This window comes from Cervus elaphus, chromosome 23 (assembly GCF_910594005.1).
Source record: "Cervus elaphus chromosome 23, mCerEla1.1, whole genome shotgun sequence".
NCBI classification, from domain to species: domain Eukaryota; kingdom Metazoa; phylum Chordata; class Mammalia; order Artiodactyla; family Cervidae; genus Cervus; species Cervus elaphus.
In genome coordinates this window covers 73,846,956-73,870,028 of record NC_057837.1, presented here as the reverse complement: position 1 = coordinate 73,870,028, position 23,073 = coordinate 73,846,956, and the positions used below count along the sequence as shown (strand labels likewise).

General features: G+C 41.8%; 1 pseudogene; it reads right to left on the bottom strand.

Annotated features, from left to right (window-relative positions):
* Positions 1 to 9,722: 9,722 nt before the first annotated feature.
* Positions 9,723 to 23,073, bottom strand: part of LOC122681129 — a 31,763-nt pseudogene continuing 18,412 nt past the window's right edge.

Below are 23,073 nucleotides of genomic sequence, written 5' to 3'. Positions count from 1 at the left end.
AACACTCTAGTAAAGTAATGCTCAAAATTCTCCAAGCCAGGCTTCAACAATATGTGAACCGTGAACTTCCAGATGTTCAAGCTGGTTTTATTTATTTATTTTTTTCATTTATTTTTATTAGTTGGAGGCTAATTGCTTTACAACATTGTAGTGGTTTTTGCCATACATTGACATGAATCAGCCGTGGATTTACATGTGTTCCCCATCCCGATCCCCCTACCGCCCAAGCTGGTTTTAGAAAAGGCAGAGGAACCAGATATCAAATTACCAAACATCTGCTGGATCATCGAAAAAGTCAGAGTGTTCCAGAAAAACACCTATTTCTGCTTTATTGACTATGCCAAAGCCTTTGACTGTGTGGATCACAATAGACTGTGGAAAATTCTGAAAGAGATGAGAATACCAGACCACCTGATCTGCCTCTTGAGAAACCTGTATGCAGGTCAGGAAGCAACAGTTAGAACTGGATGTAGAACAACAGACTGGTTCCAAATAGGAAAAGGAGTACGTCAAGGCTGTATGTTGTTACTCTGCTTTTTTAACTTATATGCAGAGTACATCGTGAGAAATGCTGGGCTGGATGAAGCACAAGCTGGAATCAAGATTGCCGGGAGAAATATCAATAACCTCAGATATGCAGATGACACCATCCTTATGGCAGAAAGTGAAGAAGAACTGAAGAACCTCTTGATCAAAGTGAAAGAGGAGAGTGAAAAAGTTGGCTTAAAGCTTAACATTCAGAAAACTAAGATCATGGCAACTGGTCCCATCACTTCATGGCAAATGGATGGTAAAACAGAGGAAACAGTGGCTGACTTTATTTTTCTGGGCTCCAAAATCACTGCAGATGGTGATTGCAGCCATGAAATTAAAAGACGCTTACTCCTTGGAAGGAAAGTTATGACCAACCTAGACAGCATATTGAAAAGCAAAGACATTACTTTGTCAGCAAAGGTCCATCTAGTCAAGACTATGGTTTTTCCAGTAGTCATGTATGGATGTGAGAGTTGGACTATAAAGAAAGCTGAGCACTGAAGAATTGATGCTTTTGAACTGTGGTGTTGGAGAAGACTCTGAGAGTTCCTTGGACTGCAAGGAGATCCAACCAGTCCATCCTAAAGGAGATCAGTCCTGAGTGTTCATTGGAAGGACTGATGTTGAAGCGGAAACTCCAATACTTTGGCCACCTGATGTGAAGAGCTGACTCATTGGAAAAGACCCTAATGCTGGGAAAGATTGAAGTCAGGAGGAGAAAGGGAAACAGAAGATGAGATGGTTGTATGGCATCACTGACTCAATGGACATGATTTTGTGTAAACTCCAGGAGTTGGTGATGAACAGGGAGGCCTGGTGTGCTGGCCATAGGATTGCAAAGAGTCAGACACAACTGAGCGACTGAACTGAACTGAACTGAACTGAATGTATCTATTTGCTTATGGCCACATAGCTGGTAGGACCTTAGTTCCTTGACTAGGGATTGAATCTGTGCCCCATCCTTTGGAAGTGTAGAATCTTAACCAGGCAAGTTAAGATGATTCTTAACTGAATTACCTGAATTGCCTGAACCAACAGGCAAGTTCTTCAGTGTTTTCTTTTGTTACTTGTGCTTTTAGTGTCAGTCTAAGGAGCCATTGCCTAATCCAAGGTGACTAAAATTTGCCTCTGTTTTCTTCTAAGAGTTGTACGGTTTTAACTCTTACATTTAGATCTTTGATCCATTTTGCGATAGTTATTGTATATGAAGTGAGGCAGGGGTCCAATGTCCCTCTTTTGCATGTGTATGTCCAATTGTTCCAGCACCACTTGTTGAAAAAAACTATTGAATTCCCCTAAACTGTCTTGGCCCCTTTGTTGGAAATCAGTTGATCGAAAATGTAAGAATTTATTTCTGGATTCTCAATTTCATTCAACTGACTCTATCAGGAGAAAATAGAGTTAATGTTGTCACAATAGGGAGAGTGAAGCATAAGAATGGGGTTCCTGAAACACTGAATTGTACCACTGTATTATGCAGTAAAGTTTAATAGAAGATAAAAAACTGGAAATATAGAAATATGAAGTAACTAGTCAGGCCTATCCCACCCTTCAGCTTTATCAAAGTTCAGTTGATAATTAAAAATTATATTTAAGGTGCACAACATGATGTTTTGATATACGTATACTCTGGGTTGGAAAGATTCCCTGGAAGAGGACATGGCAACTCACTCCAGTATTCTTGCCTGGAGAATCCCAGAGGAGCTTGGTGGGCTACACCTCATCGGGTCGCAAAGAATTGGACACAACTGAGGGACTTTCACTTTCACTTCAAAGCGATAACAAATTAATATATTGATCACTTCATATAACTACCATGTATGTATGGTGGTGAGAACATTTAAGATCTACCTGCTGCTGCTGCTAAGTTGCTTCAGTCATGTCCGACTCTGCCACCCCATAGACAGCAGCCTGCCAGGCTCCCCTGTCCCTGGGATTCTCCAGGCAAGAATACTGGAGCGGGTTGCCATTTTCTTCTCCAACTAAGATCTACCTAGTGGAAGCTAGATTCTATTTTTTTTTTTTTTTTTTTTTTGGTATGAACCATTTTTAAAGACTTTTCTGAATTTGCTACAATATTATTTTTGTTTTATGTTTTGTTTTTTTTTGGCCAGGAGGCATGTGGGATCCAAGGTCCCCGACCAGGGATCTAACCTCCACCCCCTTCATTGGAAGGTGAAGCCCCTTCACTGGGCACCAGGGGAGTTACCAAAGCTAAATCCTTGATGTCTATCCCTCACTGTTGGGTCAGGAGTCCGAAGGTGCCTTGCTCCATGATTGCAACAGAGTCAACATTTTTGCTTAACTTGCTAACTAACCCAGCTTTCAATAAAAAGAAGCCTGGGTGATGGCAAAACTAATTGGAATAGGACCCCTGGTGGCTCAGTTGGTAAAGAATCTGCCTGCAATGTGGGAGACCTGGGTTCAATCCCTGGCTTGTGAAGATCCCCTGGAGAAGGGAATGGCTACCCACTCCAGCATTCTGGCCTAGAGAATTCCATGAACTGTATAGTCCATGGGGTCGAAAAGAGTCGGACATGACTGAGTGACTTTCACTTTCACTAGGCTATAATGAGTTGAAAAAATATCTCCAGGATGCTGGATAACTTGGTGTTTTGCATGAAGTATCTCTCTAGTCATGTGTGGTGAACGTCATGTACTGCATGTCACTGGGGGGAAGAAAGTGAGATGTTCCATTTCAGTGGAAGTCATATAGTGCAACATTTCAGATGAAAGAGATAAGAGGCAGAAAACAAGAGGGGTCATTAAATTTCCTGTATTTATTTTTTGGCATTTCATTTTCTGCTCTGTCTAGTTGAAAACTAATAATGGAAGTTTCTTGAGAAATGCCTGAGGGACTCATGCATCCAGTAGCATTCCATTAGAGAGAAGAAAGAGTTTGTATTTGGCCAGGCAATTTCATTGGATGTATATTTCACTTCTGGCTATGCCTCTTTTTTCTGTGGTCTAACAGCTTCCTTAACCCACATTTATGGCTTCAATTGCAATTCTCTTGCACTTGGCAAAGCAATAAAAGGAGGATTATATTTTTACCTAAAGTGAATGAGCCTGACTATCAAGGGGGAATATGGTTAATGCTTCACTGAAGGGACTCTGAAGCCCTAGAGCATTATTGTATTGAGGTGATCATGAAATTAGAAAGCCTGAAAGAGGGAAAGATTAAAAACTGTCCAGGAAGTCCCACCATGAGCTCACATTTCTTCTGTCTAGAATGTTAATTTGGGCTACCCAATTTGTAAAGAGCTCAGTTAAACAGAGATTCTGGACAAAGGTGGGGCAATATGGAACATATTTGGAGGAAGAATATTATTAAAACTAGCTACAGCAAGAGTGTGATGGTAAAGTGGTAAAGAATCCAACTGCCCATGCAGGGGACATGAGTTCGATCCCTGGTCCAGGAAGATCCAACGTGCTGTGAAGCTGCTAAATCTGTGAGCCACAGCTACTGAGCCTGTGCTCTAGAGTTCTGGAACCACAACTATTGAGCTCATGTGCCCTAGAGCCTGTGTCCTGGAAGAAGAGAAGCCACTGCAGTGAGACGCCCATGCACCACAACTAGAGAGGAGCCCCTGCTCCCTGCATCTAGAGAAAAACCCATGTAGCGATAAAGACCCAGCACAGCCAAAAATAAAATAAATGAAATTACATATATATAAAAAACTAGCTACAGTACAAACAGGCTTCCCAGGTGGCACAGTGGTAAAGAATCCACCTGCCAATGCAGGAGACGGAAGAGGGTTCGATCCCTGGGTTGGGAAGATCCCCGGGAGGAGGAAATGGCAACCCACTCCAGTATTCTTGCCTGGAAACTCCCACGGACAGAGGAGCCTGGCGAGTTTTAGTCCACAAGGTTGCAAAGATTTGGACACGATTGAGCATACACATAGCACAAACATGGTCTCTTTTCCATTTTACCTACTATTTTATTTGAGGTTTGTTGGTTGATGTTGAAACTTGCCATTTGATACACTGGTTGCAGAATTTCCTGGCAGGATTCAGGTCCTGCTAAAAGATAAGGGACTTTACCTGTAAAACCCTAGCCCTGAAGTTAGTTGAGGTAGGGAATGGGACTGCCAAAAGTCTCTTTTTGGGTTTTGTTAAATGTTTTTGGCTATGTTAATCATAAACCTTAAAAAGTTTATGATTGGAAAACAGTACATATGAGTTGAAAAGTCAAGGGATGGGATGTAGTGAATATTTTTGGTTTTGCTTGCTATTCTCCACTTGGTAACAGCATCCCAAGTTTTCTTTGCAGAACTTTCCCCCCACATACTGGACTCTCAGTCATGATGTCTTTTCTTTTCTAAAAGTGTGGGCAGAAGCAGCTCATGAATGGGAGCATTGGGATCTGTGAGTATCTGGTTAAGAGTCAAAACTTCCCTGGTGGCTCAGCGGTAAAGAATCTTCAGTGCAGGAGACCCAGGTTTGATCCCTGGGTCAGGAAGATCCACTGTAGAAGGAAATGGCAACCCATGTCAGTATTCTTGCCTGGGAAATCCCATGGACAGAGGAACCTGGGCATTACAGTTCATGGGGTTGCAAGAGTCAAACACGACTTAGTGACTAAACCGTCACCACTAGAGAATCCAAGCTTTTAATGTTCAGGGATTTTTGTTCATACTGGGCAAATCTTTATCTATAATCTTATTGGTGCCAGAATTTTTCTTTTTGCTAAGGGCATTAACTTTTTTTTTTGGACTTGGACTTGAGTAAGAAAGGATTAAAATGTTTTAGCTTATAATGCATAGACTATATAAATTCTGTTACATATTATCTCCATGTGATTAATAATATATATTTTGTGTGGCAACAAATATAAGCAACCTTGATTTAGATCTAGGTGGGATGCTATTTTTGAAAAATGTTAAACTTACATTTTAAATTTTTTGGTAGCCTTTAAATATTTTTGCATACTTGAGTTCTAGAGTGTCATTATAATCCAGCCCTGTGTTGATAATGTAATCAATATACAATTACATAGTTTCTCTGCTCTTCTAGGTCACATACTGTTTGAGGAAGCCAAATGAGACAAAATTCCTTTCTTTAGGGCTTTCATAACTAAATTGTATGGGGCTGCCCAGGTGATGAAGTGGTAAAGAATCCTCTTGCCAGTGCAGGAGACACAAGAGACTCAGGTTCTATCCTTGGATGAGGAAGATCCTCTAGAGTAGGAAATGGCAACCCACGGCAGTATTCTTGCCTGGAAAATTCCTTAGACAGAGGAGCCTGGTAGATTGCAGTTCATGGGGTCACAAAGAGTCGCAAAAAAAGGGGGGGGTCGCAAAGGGGACACAACTGAGCGACTGAGCATGCACAATTAAATTGTATAAAAGACTTGGAATCTGATTTAATAGTCCGTGGGTAGAGGCTAAGTGTCTTGGGTTGGCTGGAGTACATTCTCCACAGCATGGAGTAAGATCAGGGCCAGCAGCTGCAGTAAAAGGAATGTGAAAGCTTTGGTTCTATAGTTTCAACAAGACCAACATCTTTGCTTGGCCTGGTCACCAGCTCTATTGTCCTTAGTAGGACAAGGCTGAATAGTGGCTGGGCTGGGAAGGAGAGGCCCTAGGCTATGATGAAGGAATAAATATGTTCCAGAGTGCTGAATGCCTTGTATTTCCCCCCAGTGTGCTCAGTAGACAGGCTACGTGATGGCACTGTTATTTAAATATTGGGCTCCTAAATCACTGCAGATGGTGACTGCAGCCATGAAATTAAAAGACGTTTACTCCCTTGGAAGGAAAGTTATGACCAACCTAGATAGCATATTAAAAAGCAGAGACGTTACTTTGCCAACAAAGGTCCATCTAGTCAAGGCTATGGTTTTTCCAGTGGTCATGTATGGATGTGAGAGTTGGACTGTGAAGAAAGCTGAACGCTGAAAAATTGATGCTTTTGAACTGTGGTGTTGAAGACTCTTGAGAGTCCCTTGGACTGCAAGGAGATCCAACCAGTCCATCCTAAAAGAGATCAGTCCTGAGTGTTCATTGGAAGGACTGATGTTGAAGCGGAAACTCCAGTACTCTGGCCACCTGATGTGAAGAGCTGACTCATTGGAAAAGACCCTAATGCTGGGAAAGCTTGAAGTCGGGAGGAGAAAGGGACAACAGAAGATAAGATGGTTGGATGGCATCACCAACTCAATGGACATGACTTTGTGTAAACTCTGGGAGTTGGTGATAGACAGGGAGGCCTGGCATGCTGCGATTCATGGGGTTGCAAAGAGTCGGACATGACTGAGTGACTGAACTGAACTGAACAGAAAGTTCCCATATGGTCATGTGCAAGTGTGAATGTTCTGAACTTTAGGTCCTCAGGGAGAGAAGATGAAGCTTTCCATTTCAGTGTGTGGGGATCTAAGATAGTGGGTGTAAATTTATAGGGTGGAAAACAGTGAGGGTCATTAACTCCTTGCTTTGCCTGGAAAAAAGCTTGCAAAAGAAGGGTGTTTGAGAAAAGCTTGGAGTACTTGGTAAACCCACTGAAAGTCCTTTTAAATAAGGAAGGAGTCTATATTAGACCAATTATGACATGGTCCCAAAGGCACAAGTAAATTTTATGAGCAAGCAATTTACACTCTTAACCTATGGAATATGCTCTTCCTGTTGTGTTGCACTGTTACAGTATTTGAAATCCACACTTGAGGTTTCTTCAGGGATGACTAATGGTGAAAAAATTGTCTGATTTGCACAATCCTTCCATGTATGTGTGTTAGGACTGATTGAAAACAACTGTTTCAGCATTTATAGCTTCATTACCCTGAAGAACAGTGAGGAACAAAAATTTTCTGAGTGGGCAGATCTTGAGGAAATATCTGTTCTTGTTCACTTTACCTGGAAGCAAAGACAACCTAATTCATGGATTTATGGGAAATTATAATGGTCTGTCTTTATTGCAAGGGTAGTGGAATAAGTAAGATTAAAAGTTGGTGAGAACTGGGACTTCCCTGGCAGAGGAACTCCGTGTTCTCAGCGCAAGGGCACAGATTTGGTCCCTGGTTGGGCAACTGAGATCTCACATACCTCATGTCACAGTGGCGAAAAATCTAAGAACAAATTTTAGAGAAGGAAATGTGAACAGAAATTTTATTATGACACATAATTGTTGCTCAAGAGTAACTTATGAAATAAATGAACCCATAATGTGAGACCATTCACATTCATTACAGATCATCAATATGGAAGAGATTCCTAATAGTCAAGTGGACCAGATATGTCACTTTGTAAATATCATGATCCTCTTGCTTGAGTAGCCCATCACTTGGTTAATAGACTCACAATAATCACAGCTGTAATTTTAGATGTAGAAGCTTTGTTGTTGTTCAGTTGCTAAGTTGCATCCTACTCTTTGTGATACCATGGACTACAGCACACCATGTTCCTCTTCTTCACTATCTTCTTTTGCTCAAATTAATGTCCATTGAATTAGTGATGCCATCTAACCATCTCATTCTCTGCTGCCCCCTTCTCCTTTTGCCTTCAATCTTTCCCACCATCAGGGTCTTTTCCAGTGAATAGATATAGAAGCTATGCATAAATTTAGCCAAAGAGATATCCAACTTCCCTGTGTCCCATTTGCTATGATATTAATTTCTTATGATTCTTACAATAGGATCAAATACTAGATCATTTTGGGACATAAGTATACTGCTATAACGAACTTAGATTTTTTAATTATGGTAAAACATACGTATCATAAAATTTATCATTCTAACCACTTATAAGTGTACAGTTTTGTGAGTTAAGTACCCTCATGTTGCTGTGCAGTTATCCTTACTATCCATCTCCAAAACTGTTTCATCATCCCGTTAGATTTGATTTTTTTTTTTGTCTATTATATTTTTGTCAATACCAACCTTAATGGACTTAGTGAAAGCTTTATAATTTTCCTAGTAAGTAGTATTATATTGTTCCTGACTATTTTAGGAATTTATATCCCAATACAAGAAGTAATAAAATATAATAATGCCTGTCAATTTATTTACTTTATGTTTTCCCATCTCTAGAGGCATCTTGTCTTCTTAAAATTTCCTCCTACTCTTTCTTCCCCTAACTTGTGGAATTTATTTTTTAGTCTGTTAAACCCATCACTTTCTCAACCATGACATTTTTAGAGATGGTATTGTCTCTGCCTGTTCTTCTATTATCTCATCATTCCTCTGTGTCATCCATTAGGTTTTGACTCAGTTGTGATTCCTTCTGTTAACCTTTCCATGGCTTCCCTGATCAGGGCAAGCCCTCTTTTCTATAATTTTATAGCAATATGTACCCGTCATTGGTAACACTTATAAAAGCTGTACTTTTATTTATGTTGTATTTATTTATATACTACTTGATTGTTATACTATTGTAACTATAGTTATAATACTATAATATACCATAACACTATAGTTAGTAGTATTGCTACTAATCATTTGTTAATGATAATTACTAACTAATTATTTGATTCAATCTCATCTACTAGAATGGAACTTTGGAGAAATGATGATGGTTTCACTAGCTGAAAGTCTTTGCAATTTAGGATATATTTCCTTGTTTTTTTTTTTTTATCAACCTCAGAACATGGAGGAATTCCTTCCAGACATGCTGATTGTTATGATTTAATCTCGACGGGCTATGTATGTCCTAGGTCTAGAGGAAAAGAGAAAGGGTAGAGAGACACAGAAGACTCAGATGACATGGTCTCATCACTCATGAACTCAAAATTTGGCCAAGAGAAGAAAATCTGTTTATCTATAAGAGATATGTATTTTGTTCATCTTGCAGTTTATTGTACTTTTTGGATATTTATATTCATATCTTTCACCAAATTTTGTAAGTTTTCTGTCATATTTCTTCAAAAACTCTCTCTCCCTTTTCTCTCTCACTTCTCCTTCTGGGACTCCCACAATGAGTATTTTGATATATTTTTATAATGTACCACAGACATTTTTTTGTTTCTGTTCTTCAGACTTGATAATTTCTATCATCATTCAAGTTCACTGCTTTTTTGTTCTGCCTGCTTAAATCTGCCTTTGAATCCCTCTAACGACTTTTTCATTTCAGTTCCTGTATTTTTCAGTTCCAGAATTTCTTTTCTGTTTGTTTTTAGTTAAAAAAAATCTCTTTATTGATATTTCCATTTTATTCATTCATTGTATTGACTTTCTTCAAGATAGTTCCTTGAACTTTTTTTTTTTTTTTTTGCATCCAAAATCTTTTTAATAACAAGGTAGACTCTTGGGTTAGTTTTTGCAGCCAAGGCTGGCTCGTCGGCCTCTGGCGCGCTCGAACTTCCGGCCCTTGGAGCGGACATAGGGTTTGGGGTGGCTATGCCGGGTTACTGGGGCCTTGCCAAAATGCCTTGTACACCTCTCAGCCCTCGTGAGGACCAGCGAGGAGGACAGTGCTACAGCCCTTGGGAGAGGCCAGGGCCAGCTGGTCAAAGGTGAGGATCTTGTCCCCTGCCTTGAGGCTGTGACTCTGGGCGCGGCTGCTCACTCGCAGAGCACACAACCTTCAGTTTGGGCACCTCCTGGACACGAACCTGATGCGAAGAGCTGACTCAGTGAAAAGACCCTGATACTGGGAAAGACTGAGGGCAGGAGAAGGGGACGACAGAGGATGAGGTGGCTGGATGGCATCACTGACTCGATGGACATGAGTTTGAGTAAACTCCGGGAGTTGGTGATGGACAGGGAGGCCTGGCGTGCTGCAGTTCATGGGGTCGCAAAGCGTCGGACACGACTGAGTGACTGAACTGAACTGGGCTGAACTGGACATGAACATCATCGGTTACAGTCCCCACGGCCACAGCTGTTTTGCCTTCCCGGCCAGGAAGCTTCATCTTCCGGATCATCCGGGAAAGGGACCATGGTGGCTAGTTGGTATGGCTCATGAGCAATCTCTTCAGGACGACCTAATTGAAGGTGGAGTTGGTTCCTCCGGCCAGAAACCCGTACAGTTTGACCAACAGCCCCAGGTAAATGTCCTGGCTCTTGGGCTCCTTGCGTGGAACCGTTTGGTCCTTGTTGTGGTGAATGTCAACTCCAAAGATGGCGCCTCCTCCTTAGCCAGGTCCAGAAAGCTCTTTAAGCATCTTTGAGACAGTTGTCTTAAAAAATCTTTCTCTAGCAGATCTTCCATCAGATCTTCTTCAGGGACAATTATTATTGATTTATTAAGAAAGCTTTCATATTTCTTTGTATGCCTTGTGACTTTTTTTCTTTTTTTACAAAAATCGGGCATTTGAATCTAATAATGTGGTAACTCTGGAAATCCATATCTCTCCCTTCCCTAGGGAGTGATTTTATTTTGTTACTGTTTTTGTGAGTGCTGTTTTGTTTCTGTTTGTTTTTGATTGCTTTAGTCTGTCCCTATGTTGAGGATCAGTCTGAAATGAAAGCTTACAATATTTTCACATTTTTTCTGAGCCCTTTCCAGGACATGCATTCTCACTTTCTAACTTCTCCTATATACGTAGTTATTTTTTAAATGTCTGGCTCCCAGAAAGAGAGAAATGAAGTGTAGGGAAACGGGCACTGGCCCTGGAAGTCACTTTGACCAGAGGGGGAAGGGCTTGTAACAATGAGAGGAGGTGCTTCTTTACGAGATCAGAAGCGGCAATCGCCAGGCAGAGCATAGATCCCTGATATTTGGAGAACAGAATTCTTTTCGCCCAAGTTGGCTGCCACAGCTGTGTTTAAACTTCTCCAGGAACACGTGCACAGTTGTCTGTCATGTGGGTGGGGGTGGGGAATACATAGCTGCTGCTCCCCTAAGAGCTGAAATTGACTGAAATTAATTACAACTATTATCCTCCCCTGTTTTTTGCCCTGCTTTATTTAGTACTCCAATGCCAAACTTGCCTGTTACTCCAGGTATCTCTTGATTTCCTGTTATTGCATTCCAGTCCTCTGTGATGAGAAAAACATCTTTTTTTTTTTGGTGTTAGTTCTAGAAAGACTTGGAGTTCTTCATAGAGCCATTTGACTTCAGTTTCTTTGGCATTAGTGGTTGGGGCATAGACTTGGATTACTGTGAGGCTGAATGGTTTGTCTTGGAAACAAACAGAGATCATTCTGTCATTTTTGAGACTGCACCCAAATACTGTATTTCAGACTCTTTTGTTGACTATGAAGGCTGCTTCATTTCTTCTAAGGGATTCTTACCCACAGTAGTAGATATAATGGTCATCGGAATTAAATTCACCCATTCCTGTCCATTTTAGTTCACTGATTCCTAAAATGTCAATGTTAGCTCTTGCCATCTTCTATTTGACTACATCCAATTTACCTTGATTCATGGACCTAACAATCCAGGTTCCTATGCAATATTGCTCTTTACAACAATGGACTTTACTTTCACCACCAGACACATCCACAACTGGGTGTTGTTTCCACTTTGGCTCAGCCTCCACATGGAACAGAAAATTGGTTCAAAATTGAGAAAGAAGTACATCAAGGCTGTATATTGTCACCCTGCTTATATAACTTATATGCAGAGTACATCATGTGAAATGCTGGACTGGATGAACCACATGCTGGACTCAAGATTGCTAGGAGAAACATCAATAACCTCAGATATGTAGATGACACCACCTTTATGGCAGAAAGTGAAGAGGAACTAAAGAGCCTCTTGATGAAAGTGAAAGAGGAGAGTGAAAAAGCTGGCTTAAAACTCAACATTCAAAACACTAAGATCGGGGGTACTCTTTTGCCCCCTCCTGATGCCTATGTCAGAAGCTTTCTCTATCTCCTTTATACTTTAATAAAACTTTATTACACAAAAGCTCTGAGCCATCCAGCCTTGTCTCTGGCCCCAGATTGAATTCGTCTCCTCCGGAGGCCAAGAATCCCACATCTTATTGTTCAGCAACAACCTTTCATCTTGGGGGCTCGTCCGGGATCCTTCAGGACAAGGTGAGGATGCTTGGAGCTCTAGTTCTTTGTTCTCCTAGCGAACACGTTTTCCGCTGTACTTTACTAACTCCACGGTGTGCTTGTGTGAATGAATGAAACGTCCTGTGCGAAGCAAGTGAGGAGCCCTGCTCTGCGGTTCCGCGGTGACCTCATAAGGCTTATGGCAGAAACCTGTCGGGGGTTTATACCGACCTGCCAATGCCAAGAGGCAACCAATGTCTCCTTCGGGAATCGACCAGAAACGGGCAAAGCGTGTGCACCGAACCCTCCTTTCCCGGTCAAACTTTTCGGTCTCTTTGACCATTTCATAACTCCTTGGGAACTAGAAGTACTAACCTAATCTATCGGATCATAGGCTTTCAAGGGGCTTGTGATCTATGTTGCTACTCTTCTGTGGTCTAGGTCTCAAACTGGAATTGGTAGTCAGGAAGCGCCTAGCCTCGCTAGGAATCGAAAGTTCGGAAACTCGTTGGAGCTCTAACTCTAAGAGCATCTCTGAGGTTAAAGGTCACTCGGATTGGAACTGCAATGGTTTTTTTCCTTTGGTAACACTGGCTCTTAGTGGACCAGAGGAGGCTCTTATTATACCGGTGTGGTGACACTTGGAAGGAACATCTAAAAAAACAAAAAAGAAAACAAACAAACAAAAAAAAACACTAAGATCATGGCTTCTGGTCTCATCACTTCATGGAAAATAGATGGGGAAAAAGTGGAAATGGTGACAGATATTCTTTTCTTGGGCTCCCAAATCACTTTGGATGGTGACTGCAGCCATGAAATCAAAAGACACTTGCTCCTTGGAAGAAAAACTTTGACCTAGACAGTGTATTAAAAAGCAGAGACATCACTTTGCCAACAAAGGTCTGTCTAGTCAAAGCTATAGTTGTTCCAGTAGTCACATATGGACGTGACAGTTGGACCTTCGGTGCATATAGGAAGAAGACAAAACAATAAACTCTGTGTCTGGTTAGTCCAATTGCATCAGTTTTTTATTTCATTTATTTATTTATGGCTGCACTTGTTCCTCATTGCTGCATGAGGACTTTCTCTAGTTGAAGCAAGCTGGGGCTATTCTCTAGTTGTGGTGTGTGGGCCTCTCACTGCAGTGATTTCTCTTGTGGAACGTTGGCTCTAGGGTGCATGGGCTCAGCAGTTGCGGCAACACGGGCTTTGTTGCTCTCTAGCATGTGAGCTCTTCCTGGACCAGGGGTCTGAGCCTGTGTCCTTTGCACTGGCAGGCAGATTCTTAACCGCTGGACCACCAGGGAAGCCCAATTGCACTTGTTTTTATGCACACCTTACTCTAGCTGGGCGCTGGGGCTGCACATGTTATCTCAGTTGCCCTTGTGGTATCTTGGGGCTATTACTGCTTTGCCAAGGAGACAAGGAAAACACTGACAGACTCAGATTTTTGTGTTGAGGAGGATAACACAAGTTAAAAGCCATCATCCAAGTCATTCTTCCACTTTTGGTCCCCAACTGTCTTGGGCATCAAAATATCCTTTCCTCCCCAAGGTATAACTGCCCTCTTTCCTCAAAGGATTCTTAGTCTTGAGTTTAGTTATTAGTATTTACATACCTTTTTTTTTTCACTTCTCTGGCTTTTCCAGGAGTTGACTGGAAGAGGAAGCAGACAGTCTAAGGGAATATGTTATGCATTTTTGTACCCAACAAACCTTCTACTCTGGGACACCCAGTTTCATGTCTCACCATAGGAAAATCTCAGAACTTTCATTTCTGCGGACCAATCAGATTAGCCCAGTGCCTATATTTCAGGCTCCATAGCATGTCTCCTATGGCTGATGGGGTTCAAGAATGATTTGTAATTCTAGAGTCTTCACCTAAGTTGGAATGTACATATATTCAGAGTAAACCCTGTCTGGATGAGAGTCTCATCTTGAAGTAATCAGAAGTTTTGCAGAAAATTGTCTCAGTTTAGCGGACTTGTTTTCTTATTCTTAAGACTGAGCAGAGACCCAAACTTGCATGTCTAGTGACAAGATTTCACTGGTTCATAATGCCCCTGACATTGGCCCTAGTGACTGGTGCTGCAGGATGTGATTCACAGTTGAAGGATTGGACTCCATCAAAAAGACAGACAGGGAAGGGGTTCACGGAAGGGATGCCTAAAGAAATTCAGAAATGAGATGGCTAAGCTGAGTGTCCTGCAGCTGGGAAGATCATGGTCATGTGGAACCTTGGAGCATTGTGTTCAGAAGACTTGGCAAACAGTGTCAGGATGGTCACTCTCTTGGGAGCTAAAGCACACTCACTGAACTGAAGCTGAGAGTTCTTTTCTCAGCACTGAGAATAGCCAAGTCAAATGTCAGTGATGGAGGCACTGAAAAATGTCCAAGTATTCAATAACTGTGATAAATAGAGATGATATCAGGAAGATAGTTAAACAAATTGGGACTCCTGGCTTGGTGAATATGAATCAGAAGACACTGCGAAGAAAAATTTGTTATGAGTGCAAGAACATTTCATTTGAGTTTCAGGGTCACTGCTTGGTTTGATTTCAAGGACAAAGAGTAGTGTAGATTTGGTACTTTGGTTCTACTATCTACTCAGCCTGAGAGGTGAAGTGATGCAAACCCATCCGGATTTGGCTCATCACATCTCCAACAGTATGAGCATTGACTATATGCATGAGGAATGGTTCAGGAAGGAGTAGGGAGTAATGGATTAGGACCAGCTCACATTCCAGCTCTGGATAAAGGGGTGGGGGGTGGGGTGGGATATGCAGAGAGGAAGAAGGGCTCACACACAACATTCTTTCATTTTAATGATCATACAGTTATTTCTCAGGAAACACAACACTAACATTAGGAAAACAGTAAACGGATGCACATTTCAAGGATTATGGGGTTTACAAAGATCTTAAAACTGGTCTGACTTTCCCCACAGCTTTGCTTCAGACGGTGTATCAATAAGCTCCAGCATTTTTTATGCTTCCTCAGATGACCTGTTTAAGCAAAACAAACAAAGAAACAAAAGAAACAGGTTATAGGTTTTGTAAAGTCTCCCTGGACTATGTTAGGTCATTTTTATCTCAGGGAAAGCCCAGAGGATTGCATCTCTTTCAGTGTCCCTCTACTTCCATTGATTAAACTTTCATTCTTCATTAATCTCTCTTTCATTCCCTCAAAACTTAGCCATTGTCTTCTATGTGCCAGGTGCTACAAAGAGTCACTAGGGATATTAAATAAATAAATAAAACAGATTTTCTGCTTTTGAAGTATTCATAAGGCCATGTTCCATCTCACTTTCCTAGAGATCACCTACACCATAGCCCTGTTAGCTCTGTGGACCTCCTTCTAGTTTTATGACTGGGCAATGGTGAGGTGTGGGCTGGGAGCTTAGCTGTATAAAACAGCATGTTGCTACGAGAAGTTCACAGGTCTTGGAGTTCAAGGTTTGGGTCTGGGTGATCCTGTGCATGTAAGATGATTCAGCCATGGATGACCAGATTTGGTTAGAAACCTTGCCATGCCATTTATTAATGTGATCTTGGGCCAGTTAGTTACCTCTATTGGACTTTGTTTCCTCATCTGCCATATAAAAATAATGATACACACCTATCTTAGGGTGATTTTAATTTTAAATTCTATCAATATATGTAATTACTTAGTGTAGTACCCAGAATTGGTGGTAAATGATGGCTGTAATTTTCTCTCTGGACTTTTGATTTCCTAACTGCAAACTGACAAGTGATTATGAGATCCAACCCAACTGTTAAATGTTTTGATTATGACAATCATGCCACTTCCCCTCCCCAGCCAGGATTTGTCCTGGGATCTCAGAGCCTCTCCTTTTCCACTCCCCAATAACCAAGGATAACATTAAATCCCTTACTTTTTGAAATCTTTCTCACAGGCTAGTTGACATTCTATTTTAAGCTTGTAGTTGTTAAGATTGCCATCACAGCCAGAGTAGACAAAACTTTCACATAATTTGGAGGTTTGGTTGTAGAAATATCTGAAGTGAACTTCATAGCAGCTGCCAAATTTGATCGACATCGAGCAGGGATCTGCGTGAGAGGTTCACATTGAATTAGGGGAAATTAAAGAGCTTGTCTTCACAGGCCTTTACACATTTGCCACGGTAGTCTGGAAATACCCTATTCAAGGTCACTGAAAGACATTTGGTTTTCTCTTGGAATTAAGATCACCTGGCAAGTTTGCCCTTGGGCATGCAAATTGATTACAACTCCAGTTTCTGGTCTTCAGCAGTGATTTGAAGAGATGGTGAGCCATGAAAAAGGAGGTTCTATCAGTGGTGGTAGTGGTGACTTAGTCACTAAGTCTGTCTGACTCTTTGCAACCTCACGGACTGTAGCCTGCTAGGCTCCTCTGTTCATGGGATTTCTCAGGCAAGAATACTGGAGTGGGTTGCCATTTCCTTCTCCACGGGGTCTTCCCAACCCAGGGGTTGAACATGCATCTCCTGCTTGGCAGGTGGATTCTATAACACTGAACCTCCTGTGAAACCCTTTACCAGTATCTTGTGCGAAGTAATGATGTTCACCTTTCACATCTTACATTATATTAAAGCTCAATCTCCTTCTCATCTTTCTCACCTGTTAACTGCCTGGACAGGACATACAATGCTTACCTTCCAGTTTTCATAGACTCACTATACTAACCATGTCCCCAATTTAAGTTAACTGTGCTTGCTTCTCAAACAGGATGCATACCAAGATGCATAACCTGGAGGTAATACTCATTCACCCCCACACCCTGTCATCTCTCCCGTTGTCTGCTTCCCAGAGGCAAACCTTCTGCTCTTAGTGATAAGAAAGCACTTATGGCCACAGCAGGGGAAGGAGAGGGTGGGATGAATTGAGAGAGTAGCACTGAAACATATACATTACCGTAGGTAAAACAGATAGCCAATGGGAAGTTGCTGTATCGCACAGGGAGCTCAGCTAGGTGCTCTGTGACAAACTAGACGGGTGGGATGGGGTAGGAGGTGGGAGGGAGGTTCAAAAGGGAGGGGACATACGTATACTATGGTTCATTCATGTAGATTTATGGCAGAAGCCAACACAACATTTTAAAACAATTATCCTCCAATTAGAAATAAATTAATTTAATACAAAAATACCAAAAAAAAAAAAAAATCACATAGTAAGTGATCCAAGCAGCTACAACATGGTTGTACTGGCAACCCAGAGATTGTTGTTCATCCTACTCAAGCAGCCAGACTGGAATTTATTCCTTGGTAAAAGTACCCATTTAAATACAGTGACATGCACAAGCTTATTTTATACATACATCCTCTGATACAGGCTTTCTTTTGATCCACACTTTATACAAGTGAAACTGAAGCTAAGGGATGGTATGGGATTGAGTGACTTGGACTAGTGTACTAGTGTGCACATTTGTTAAATGACAAAGCTGGAATTTGGGGTGTCTGACTTACAGTGTAGACTGTGTTACTTTTTCCCTATGTTCTGGAAGCACTTGAGCCTGTACATAGTACCTGTGAAAGAAAACTTCATTGTCTTTTATGTCTACATTGTAAGCTTCTCTAAACAGTAACCATATGTTCAAGTATTCTCTACTTCCCCAGAGCCTGTGGTAGTGCTAAGTCACTTCAGTCATGTCCAACTCTTTGTTACCCCATGAACTGTAGCCTACCAGGCTCCTCTGTACATGGAATTCTCCAGGCCAGAATACTAGAGTGGGTAGCCTTTCCCTTCTCCAGGGGCTCTTCCCAATCCAGGGATTGAACCCAGGTCTCCTGCATTGCAGGCGGATTCCTTACCATCTGAGCCACCGGGGAAGCCTGGTTTGATTCTTGGTGCAATGCAGGAGACCCAGGTTCGATTCCTGGGTTGGGAAGTTCCCCTGGACAAGGGATAGGCTACCCACTCCAGTATTCTTGGGCTTCCCTGGTAGCTCAGATGATAAATAATCTGCCTGCAAAGCAGAAGACCTGGGTCCAATCCCTGGATGCGGAAGATCCCTTGGAGGAGGGCATGGCAACCCACTCCAGTATTCTTGCCTGGAGAATCCGATGGACAGAGGAGCCTGGCAGGCTACAGTCCATGGGATCGCAAAGAGTTGGACATGACTGAGCAACTAGGCACAGCACAGATAGCTGATTAACAGAGTTGTGATTTCAGGCGAACAGCGAAGGAACTCAGCCATACACACACATGTATCCATTCTCCCCCAAACTCCCCTCCCATCCAGGCTGCCACATAACATTGAGCAGAGTTCCCTGTGCTGGACCGTAGGTCCTTGTTGGTCATCCATTTTAAATATAGCAGTGTGGACATGTCTATCCCAAACTTCCTAACTATCCCTTGCTCCACTTCTTCCCCCCCGCATGCCCTTGAATGGTCTGGAATTTTTGAAATTTACCGTGAAACCCATAATTCAGAATACTTTTAGTCCTTTGCACTTCCTACAAAAGAGAATCCCATTTGGAAAGGACTTATTTGCATCACAGTTTTTTTTTTTTTCTCATCAGACATCCACAGGATGCCTAGAGTAGATGCCTCAGCTCAAGGTAGTCAGCATTTATGGGTATTGATACTAAAGGAGGACCTTCTTGGACCATCTGCATATCAATTTTTTTCTAATTCTTTCTTCCTCATTCTTAATTGGTCCTTGGATTTATTTTCTGCTTCAGTTTCATACCTTTGAATTGTCCACATACCATGTCAGTAATCCTAGTCATACCACCCATTAATGGAGTAGTCAGCAAGGAGAAGGTGAAGAGCCCCAGAAGAAATCCCAGCTTGATCAATTTCATGGTGCAGCCAGTAGCAAGTAGGAGAGTTTTGGTATCAACTAATGTTATATTCTGGGCCTGATACTTGAGAGGGCTGGGCCCACTTACCCCAAGGGCCAGGACTGGGCATTTCCTAGTGATGAGTTGGACAGTGAGTGCTTGGGTATCCAGCCATGAAGCTGAAGGTCCCAAGCTGATTTAGACCCCTGATAGTGAGTCACGAGTTTATCTAGAATGCAGGGCTTCTATGTATGTTTAACCATGGAGGGTAGAACCATCAGAACATTGAATTAAAGAGATTACTTCCTTTCCTCACCTTAACCTTCTACAGCAAAGAAGAGACCTATCCTGGTGCAGCAGAAAGAATGTAATAAATACAACAGTAATGACAGTAGCTGTATGATCAGGTTACTCAAGATGGCTGTTCTATTGTTCTCTGTACATCCTCCATTGGACCAGTGCTGCTTCTCCTACTCAACCCTCCTACTCAACTCCTTCTCCTGCTACTTTCCTATGTACTTGCCTCAGTATTCAGCTAGTGATTGTTATCAAAAGGGTGGTGAGAGGCATGCCCTTTTACTAGTTTCCCTGGTGACTGATGAGACAACCTGATGTCAAGTTCCCCTTTAACTACTGATCTCTGCCCCCTCAATCTTGCTGGCCTCCAGAATGAAGTCTGCTGCCGTGTCCTGTCCACTGTCTGCTGCACACAGTGGAGTGTCCTACAGATTCTCCCATCCATTAAACCTTTGATGTCTCTGTTGATGACTTTGGGCTCTTTTTTGGTCTTGAAGCTGGACAGGCCTTGCAGGCCTGCTGGGTGCAACCCAACAGTAGCTAAACCCTATAGCAATTTCTTCAAGAAAAGCACTGTTTAATTGAAACCTTATATCTAAGTCTATATCTACATCTATTTCTATCTCACTAAATAATCACATGAACCCCATGAATTAGGTGCACTTGTGATCATCATTTACAGATGAAGATACAGGCTGAGGTTAAGTTATATGTACAAAGTCACACGGCCATTATGTAGTGAACACAAGATTTGAACTCACAACACTCTATTACCTAGGAATGTGGGACATATTGGTTTTGTTTTCTTGTAAGACTTTTGAAATTTTGACTTTCGCATTTGCACCTCTAAGCCACCTGTTGTTGTTGTTCAGTTGCTAAGTTGTGTCTGACTCTTTGTGACCCCATGAGCTGCAGCATACAAGCCTTCCCTGTCCTTCACTATCTCTCTCAAACTCATGTCCATTAAATCAGTGATGCCATCCAGCCATCTCATCCTCTGTTGTCCCCCTCTCCTCTTGCCCTCAACCGTTTCCAGCATCAGAGTCTCTTCCAATGAGTCAGCCCTTCGAATCAGGTGGCCAAAGTATTGGAGCTTCAGCTTCATCATCAATCCTGCCAATGAATATTCAGGGTTGATTTCCTTTAGGATTGACTGGTTTGATCTCCTTGCTGTCCAAGGGACTCTCAAGAGTCTTCTTTAGCACCACAGTTCAAAAGCAACAATTCTTTAGCGCTCAACCTTCTTTATGGCCCAACTCTCACATCCATACGTGACTACTGGAAAAACCATAGCTTTGACTTTACAGACCTTTGATGGCAAAATTACTCTAAGTTTGTCATAGTTTTTCTTCCAAGGAGCAAGCGTCTTTTGATTTCATGGCTGCAGTCACAGTACAAGGTGATTTTGGAACCTGAGAAAATAAAATCTGTCATTGTTTCCACTTTATCTCCACCTATTTGCCATGACCTTGGACATGGGGTATCTCCTCTCGGCTGCTTGCCACTCCAGCGTTGCGCAAAGAGTTTTGCCAAGAGAATGCACTGGTCATAGCAAACACCCTCTTCCAACAACACAAGAGAAGACTCTACACATGGACATCACTAGATGGTCAACACCAAAATCAGACTGATTATATTTTTTGCAGCCAAAGATGGAGAAACTCTATACAGTCAGCAAAAACAAGACCGGGAGCTGACTGGCTCAGATCATGAACTCATTGCCAAATTCAGACTTAAATTGAAGAAAGTAGGGAAAACCACTAGACCATTCAGGTATGACCTAAATCAAATCCCTTATGATTATACAGTGGAAGTGAGAAATAGATTTAAGGGACTAGATCTGATAGACAGAGTGCCTGATGAACTATGGATGGTGGTTCGCGACATTGTACAGGAGACAGGGATCAAGACCATCCCCAAGAAAAAGAAATGCAAAAAAGTAAAATGGCTGTCTGACGAGGCCTTACAAATAGCTGTGAAAAGAAGAGAAGTGAAAAGCAAGGGAGAAAAGGAAACATATACCCATTTGAACGCTGAGTTCCAAATAATAGCAAGGAGAGATAAGAAAGCCTTTCTCAGTGATCAGTGCAAAGAAATAGAGGAAAACAATAGAAGTAATGCTCAAAATTCTCCAAGCCAGGCTTCAGCAATACATGAACCATGAACTTCCAGATGTTCAAGCTGGTTTTAGAAAAGGCAGAGGAACCAGAGATCAAATTGCCAATATCCGCTGGATCACTGAAAAAGCAAGAGAGTTCCAGAAAAACATCTATTTCTGCTTTATCGACTATGCCAAAACCTTTGACTGTGTGGATCACAATGAACTGGAAAATTATGAAAGAGGTGGGAATACCAGACCACCTGACCTGCCTCTTGAGAAACCTGTATGCAGGTCAGGAAGCAACAGTTAGAACTGGATATGGAACAGCAGACTGGTTCCAAATAGGAAAAGGAGTATGTCAAGGCTGTATATTGTCACCCTGCTTATTTAACTTATATGCAGAGTACATCATGAGAAATGCTGGGCTGGAAGAAGCACAAGCTGGAATCAAGATCTCCAGAGGAAATATCAATAACCTCAGATGTGCAGATGACATCACCCTTATGGCAGAAAGTAAAGAAGAACTAAAAAGCCTCTTGATGAAAGTGAAAGAGGAGAGTGAAAAAGTTGGCTTAAAGCTCAACATTCAGAAAACTAAGATCATGGCATCTGGTCCCATCACTTCATGGCAAATAGATGGGGAAACAGTGGAAACAGTGTCAGACTTAATTTTTCTGGGCTCCAAAATCACTGCAGATGGTGATTGCAGCCATGAAATTAAAAGATGCTTATTCCTTGGAAGGAAAGTTATGACCAACTTAGACAGCATATTAAAAAGCAAAGACATTACTTTGCCAACAAAGGTCCGTCTAGTCAAGGCTATGGTTTTTCTAGTAGTCATGTATGGATGTGAGAGTTGGACCATAAAGAAAGCCGAGCACCGAAGAATTGATGCTTTTGAACTGTGGTGTTGGAGAAGACTCTTGAGAGTCCCTTGAACTGCAAGGAGATCCAACCAGTCCATCCTAAAGGAGATCAGTCCTGGGTGTTCAATGGAAGGACTGATATTGCAGCTGGAACTTCAATACTTTGGCCACCTGATGCAAAGAGCTGACTCATTTGAAAAGACCCTGATGCTGGGAAAGATTGAGGGCAGGAGGAGAAGGGGATGACAGAGGATGAGATGGTTGGATGGCATCAAGAACTTAATGGACATGAATTTGAGCAAACTCAAAGTTTGTGTAAGCTCCGGAAGTTGGTGATGGACAGGGAAGCCTGGTATGCTTTGGTCCATGGGGTCACAAAGAGTCGGACAAAACTGAGTGACTGAACTGAACTGAACTGATTTGCCATGAAATGATAGGACTGGATGCCATGATCTTCATTTTACCTAAAGTTGATTATTTTTGGTAAAGTATAAAGTAAAGGTACAATTTCTTTTTTTCAGTGCCTCTAGATCCGTTTATTAGTGACTTCCTCTTTTGTCCAGTTCCTGAACTATTTATTTTACTCTGCTGTATATTCCTGCTCCAAAATC